Genomic DNA, 6,739 nt, shown 5'->3' on the forward strand with positions numbered 1-6,739 from the left:
CATAGATGAAGTTTTGGAGTTCATCTTTTCATCTTATCATACTAAAACTAAATTTTGTGACAAATAAAAAAGTGGATTAGTTAATTGCTGCTGTTTGTGGCACAATGCATTGAGGGATACCTTTCTGGGCAATCCCCTCTCTCACATGAACTAAAGTTAATTTTTACAACGTTTGGACCTCAAAAGGGCGTCAACTTATTTAAATCAAGTGTAAAAAATGAGATAAATCCCAAAAATTCACCAGATCAAGTTTATTTGAGTGTTACCAAACCTTAACCAAAGTAAAGTTATTTTCACTCATCCTTTTTAATTAAATTAAATGTTACAATTTACAGTGAAGCTGCAGCTGGAACTCAAACATACATCAAAGTTGGAAAGCGGCTTTGCAGCTTTTAATGAGACGTGCGAGCAGCATAAATCAGGAGCTGGTCTCACCGTTTCCGTTCTTCTGCTCTTCCTTAAGCATCTCCCATGAATACAGCATAAATATTTTGGCAGGTGCCTCTTGGAGGGACATTACAGCACAAGCACCGAGGGATATCGATTTTCCTTTTAACAGCCAAGAACCTTGGCTTCGAGTGGCATCAATACGTGGAGGAAGAGGAGGGAGAGCAGGGAGGGATGACCTTGAGTCAGGAAGCAATCTGGATAAACAAGACAGCGGGAAGAAAATAAAACTCTGAGGCCAACATGGCGGAGAAACCCAGGGGTCACGTACACAAAAACGCTTGAAACACGGAATAAAAATGTACGGTGGAATCTGCAGGAAAAATAAAAACACAATATCCTGTGATTGAAATTTAATCTATACTGTACACTGTCTTTTAAATTAATATATTTATTTTGGTTTATTTACTTTTTTCCCCCTGAAAGTCTGTGCCAAAAAAATCAACCTATTTAATTGAAACCTACCAATTTTCACAAAAGCATTGGTCAAATTATTTAAAAAATATTTAGCAAAATACACAGAAAGTCACTAAATAAATAAATTAAGTATTTTTGAATTAACTTGAATTGAAATCTTATGGAATTTTATATAATTTATTAAGCTTAGAAGAAATTTTAAAAATTTAGTTTAATCAAATAGTAAGTGCTGGACATATGGCTGAAAAACTTCTCACAATATAAACATTTCTTATCAGTCAATATCAATAACTACTGATTAGTTTTTTTTTTAAATATGGAATTTTTGTTTATTTTTAAGCAGTTATGAGGAGCAGAGGCGAAACCTTAAACTGCTGCTGTGGAAGTTACACAGCAGGTCGTTGCTAGGTAACCAAAGTTACTCAGCAGGTCGTTGCTAGGTAACCAAAGCTACTCAGCAGGTCGTTGCTAGGTAACTAAAGAATGAGTCAGTTGATTCCACCAACCTAGCTTAGCTCGCTGTGAGAGACTGAGCAGCTAAAGTCTTTCCTCTGCCTACATCTCCCAGAATGCTGTGCAGTTCTGTATCGGAGTTCATGAATATCTCAGATATTGAAATTTGAATATTCTATCAGATTTATTATCTATTGATATTGATAAAAAAGGGGATTGGAAATTACTGAAAAAGTTATGAAACACCAGAAAGAAAAAAGAAATGAACGTAGAAGGTTAAAACAAATTATGCAGGACAACCAAGAAGATTTGGAAACAGTGGAAATGACGCGTAGAAATAAATTCACTGAAAAATGAAATTTACCTTAAGAATATTTGAGAAGGAAAAACATTCAAAGTAGCCACTGAGTTAGAAAAACAGAAAGATGTACAACTATTTAGTTTGGGATTTTCTTAGAGAATCTGATGGTTTGAGTAGAGAACCTCTCATTCCATGTGGTTGTGGTCACGGTTCACACAGTTTAGGATTTATTTTATCGTTTATGTTTCCTCACTGTTGGGGAAGATCCCTGACAGATAACAGAAATCATAAAAAGTAATCCTCCTCATTTACTGCCTTCAAAGAGGAGGTGAGCATGAACCTAAAGGAGGTTCATAAAACGAAACCTTCAACACACCAGCAACGATAAATTCAAGTGTAAAACATTTTAGACCCCAGGAGTGGAGGTCCCAGCAAATTTCCCCAGGATCAGACTGCAATGCTTAAAAGTAATGAAAGAAACCCCCAAAAACAAAACAAAGCAGCAATAATGCAAATAGAATATCAGATCATAAAAAGTTAAGTTTTTACAATGGCCCGGTCAAAGTACAGACCTCAACCTGATTGAAATGTTGTGGAAGGACCCTTACAAACTCACAGAAACAGAAATATCATACAAATGCGAATGCCAATTGCACCGGAGACCATTCCAAAAGCAGGAAGTGAGCTGCAGCAGGGCATTCTGGGTAAATACAAGCAAAACAAATAGTCTGTTCCAGAAGCACGAGCCGTACCAGCTAATTTGCTCATGTGCTAAAAGAAATACTTCCAGAAAGGGTATTTTTGTTCCCTTCTTCTTTTTGGATGTCATTTTAATTATAAAAATATATGACATAAAGTGAATCATAAGAAACAAAGACAAAAACAGTTTAACTGCATTTAGCAAGAAAATCAAGAGCATATGCTGGTGTACAATAACCAAACGAGAGAAAAAACAGATTCGTAAATTAGTGTTTCCCATGAACACTAAATTAAAGATAAAGGTATTTTTTATCCACCACAGGGCACATTGACTGTTTGCTTCAACCTAACAGTATTTTGTTAGCTAGTAGCTAGACTAGACAATATGAGATACATGCTAACAGTTCTGTGAGTCCAACACACAATTCTACTTCTAAGCTTTGAACTAATTATGGCAATTATTCTTCATTAAGAGCATTTTAACATTGTCTAGGTCAATAGGTTTTCTTATAACAGGTAATATGTTAATGCATATAAATAAACGGTACAGATCATGCAGTTACACACGCAAATCTAGAGCTAGCACGAGAAATAACTGGTGGTCTTTTACCAAAGACAAAAGAGAAATCCTACAACCGCTAAAATCTGACGCCACCCCATTTTTGTTTACATTTTGTGACAAAAGCATTTTTCATGTCATTTCCTCCAGTGGTTTTTGGTGCAGCGCCCCCACAGGCGAGGAGGGGAACACATTTTTCAAATTGTTTTGATTGTTAAACACAGTGCAGAGTGAAAGAGAACTGGGCCAGCCGCAAATGAAATAAATGTTTCAATCTTGGTCCCCAATCAAACTGAATCTACCGGACTATCAGGTGTGAAAACTCCCTGAAAGTAAGACTATTTGATAAAAGCTGGTTTTGAACTTCTGGAACTTGAGAAATGACCTCGGGTTCAGAGACAGTTGAACCATTTAACCCGGTCCAAAAACTGTCTGCAACAGTTTTAAAAGACGAGCCTGAAAGCTGCGTTGTGTCTGCAGCTCTAGATGACCTAAATGTACACACTTCCAGACTTCTTATCCCCTTCATGTGAGCTTGTTTCTTCATCAGCGTGGCGCTGAAATGCGAGCGCAGCGGCGTGCGTTCACGCCCGTCCTCCGCTGGTTATCAGCTCAGCAGCTGTGGGAGGTAAACTTCAGATTTATTAGGTCAGGTTTGAGGATTAAGACCGCTCCGAACCACTGCCACTTCCAGCGCCGTCGTTCCTCTGCTGCTCCCTCACACACACACACACACACACACACACACACACACACACACAATCACAATCCCCTTTGTGTTTCTGTCTTTCTCTCTTTCATTCCACAGAGATGATTTATTTTGTTCCTCCCTTCTCCTCCTGCAGTCTTCATCCGCCCTCGAGGTCAGCGCCGAGCTCCATCACTCTGTCTGGATTCTTAATCCCCACACTGGAGACGCCCGTGCCAATACAGAAGAATAACAGATTAAAAAACACATCTCAGGCCCCCGAATGTCTCCCGTTTCTCTCCCTCTCCTCTGTCCTCACAACAGATAAGTGGAAAAATAAACTCGGGGAGGCTAAGCCGGAGTGGAGAGGCGAGTCATCGACCCGGGGATGACAGAGAAGCTTCCAGCGCAGTGGTTAATGAAGGTGATGCAGCAAAGCAAGGCCCTCTGCAGAGACTCCTTCCTTTGAGTTATAACACCAAAGCTTTGTGAGGCGACCTGAATGCAAGCAGGATACTTTCCACTTGGCTGCAATTGTCTAAGAAAGAAATATGGCTGACCCTGAGGCTTAAATATAAGCAGCAGCAAGAAACCAAAAGGAGGTTTATTGTTAACTTGTCCTCTGAAGTCAATGGAAGTATTATGGGTGATGTACACAGAGAACAAAAGGGAGGAAAGAAAAAAAAATATCTTCAAACTGTAATTCTCAGAGAAGCACTGATCCAAGACCAGCTTTCTGTAGCTTCTCCTGGTGTCTGCATGGCTTTACAGCCCAACCAGCAACCTTCAATAAAACCTTCTGCAGGCCTTTGTGAGGAGACAAAGCAGGGGGTGTGGGACAACTACAGGGGGGATAATGGCTGTGTCAGTTTCAGACTGCTGTCCTCATAAAAACGGAACCAGGAGGAGACCGAAGAATGTGGATATGTGTGTGTGTACACACACACACACACACACACACACACACACACACACACACACACACACACACACACACACAGGCAGGCAGGCATGGTGTTGTCAATATGGCAGCTTTTCTACTGCACCGCCCTTGACATTCCAACCCAAGGGGAATCATGTCCTTTACTGTTCAAAAATCAGTCATTTTGAATTTATTCTGAGGTTTATGTGGAAGATTCTGCTTTCAACCTTCAGTTTTAATCAGAAATGACTCAATTAATCACTCTGCCATGACTTACTGTACTTCTAAAATAAGTCAAATAAAACATATGGCCCAGCAGAGTCTGAATAAATATCTAACTTTACAGTTAAATACAGCAAAATATAAAAAAAGTCCAATTCAATCATGTTTTTTTCGTTCATATTAATGAATGTTTATCAGGGAGTTCCACAAGGCTGTATTGTTGGTCCCTTTCAGAAAATGAACGAGGAGGAGCCTGAAGAATGTAAATATCTGTATACACACACACACACACACACACACACACACACACACACACACACACACACACACACACACACACACACACACACACACACACACACACACAGGCTGAATCATGTCCTTTACCGTTCAAAAATCTGTTATTTTAAATGTAATCAGAGGTTACGTGGTTCAGTTTTAATCAGAAATGCAGACTAATAATTCCATTAATTATTCTGTGATGACTTACTGTGCTTCTAAAATACTTCAGTTAAAACATATGACCCAGTAGAGTCCAAATAAATTTCTATTACTGTAAACTACTGCACAATACGAGAAAATTTCCCAATAAGCAAGTTTCTCATCCGCATGAATAAATATTTATCCATGGAGTTCCACATGGCTCTATTGTTGGTCACCAGACAAACGTGGAATTTATTTCCCCTTTTTGAAAAAAAATAACAGTTGGATTTCCTAAACTTTAGCTCAACAAATTAAACTTTTAACACCTTATTTTTTACCAGTATGCAGATAGGGTGTTGTAATTTCATATTTATTACAGCTAATATACCTACAGATAAAGATGAAAACAGTTAGTTAAACTCTTAAATCACATCAAGTCAGGCCTGAATTTAAACCTTCTTAGTAAAAACATCCATTTGCCAGTAAATACTGATACCTAGGGGGAATTTAAAGGGACAGTCATGTTTTTGGGTTGTAGGAGAACGCTGAAAACATGAAAACGCCACTCAGAACAGCCTCGAGGTCGAGTTTTATGGATGAAAGGATGATCATCGTCCTTCCTCCTCCTCTCCTCTGCCTCATCCCATCTCAAAGAACATCTTAAGACCCTGAGAACGAGTCATCTGCCCCCCCAGCGGCTTCTCCTCTGCTCCAAACAGCCTCTGATGGTTCATCGAGACCCGCTGGACTCTGACAGCACAATGTGTGCTATTGGCTATCGGCGCCCCAGCCGCCCACATGGGGCCCTTCAGCCCCGTCAGAGGAGCAGGTGGGGGCCAGTGCTGCGCGATGAGGTCATCGGTGTGGGAGACAATGAGGAGGCAAAGGGGAGGAGAGAAAGATACGCAGGAGGAGCAGAGGTGAAAAACTGTTTAGATATTCCTAAAAATGAAGATGGAGGAATTTCTCCAAGATGTAAAGAGAGAAGCAGTAGATAAATACGTGCAAAACTTTGTCTATACTCTGCTAATGACGAAAAAAGACAATTTTGCAATTGTGGTGTTTACATTCAATAAGAAATATAATTAAAATCACATTAAACCTGGCCTGGAAGGTGAAGACCACAGTGGTGCCTGTGGTCATCGGGGCCCTCGGGGCAGTCACCCCCAAACTGGAGCAGTGGCTCAAACAGATCCCAGGAACAACATCAGACATCTCAGTCCAGAAATGTGCAGTTCTAGGCACAGCCAAGATACTGGAGGAGAACCTGAAGCTCCCAGGCCTCTGGTAGAGGACCCGAGCTCAGAGGATGAAAGAGACCACCCGCGGAGGGTGAGAAGGGAATTTTTTTATTTTTATTTTATATACATAAGCTTCTATTGTATTTTGAGCAGTTGCTTGTCTCCTTCGGAATAAGAAAGATGTTCTGATTATAATGATCATCGATCATGATCTATGCTAATAATGTGCAGTATAAAAATAGTTTAAAAGTGAAAAAGCAAAACAAAAGAAAAATCAATCATTTAATAAACTCTGGAATCCTGTGCATAATATAGTCACAACTCACCTTTAAATGAATTGAGGTATTTTACATCAAATCCTTCTTTA

General features: G+C 39.7%; 1 long non-coding RNA gene across 1 annotated transcript in view; it reads right to left on the reverse strand.

The window, feature by feature from the left end:
• Positions 1-236: 236 nt before the first annotated feature.
• LOC106959803 (uncharacterized) overlaps positions 237-6,739 on the reverse strand; it is a 10,893-nt gene continuing 4,390 nt past the window's right edge. The window contains exon 2 of the long non-coding RNA XR_001427438.1: positions 237-644. This is a non-coding gene — a long non-coding RNA (uncharacterized LOC106959803). The remainder of the gene's footprint in view (positions 645-6,739) is intronic.

The sequence above is a fragment of the Poecilia latipinna genome, unplaced genomic scaffold (assembly GCF_001443285.1).
Source record: "Poecilia latipinna isolate Pla-1442-1.1 unplaced genomic scaffold, P_latipinna-1.0 Scaffold1119, whole genome shotgun sequence".
Classification (NCBI taxonomy): domain Eukaryota; kingdom Metazoa; phylum Chordata; class Actinopteri; order Cyprinodontiformes; family Poeciliidae; genus Poecilia; species Poecilia latipinna.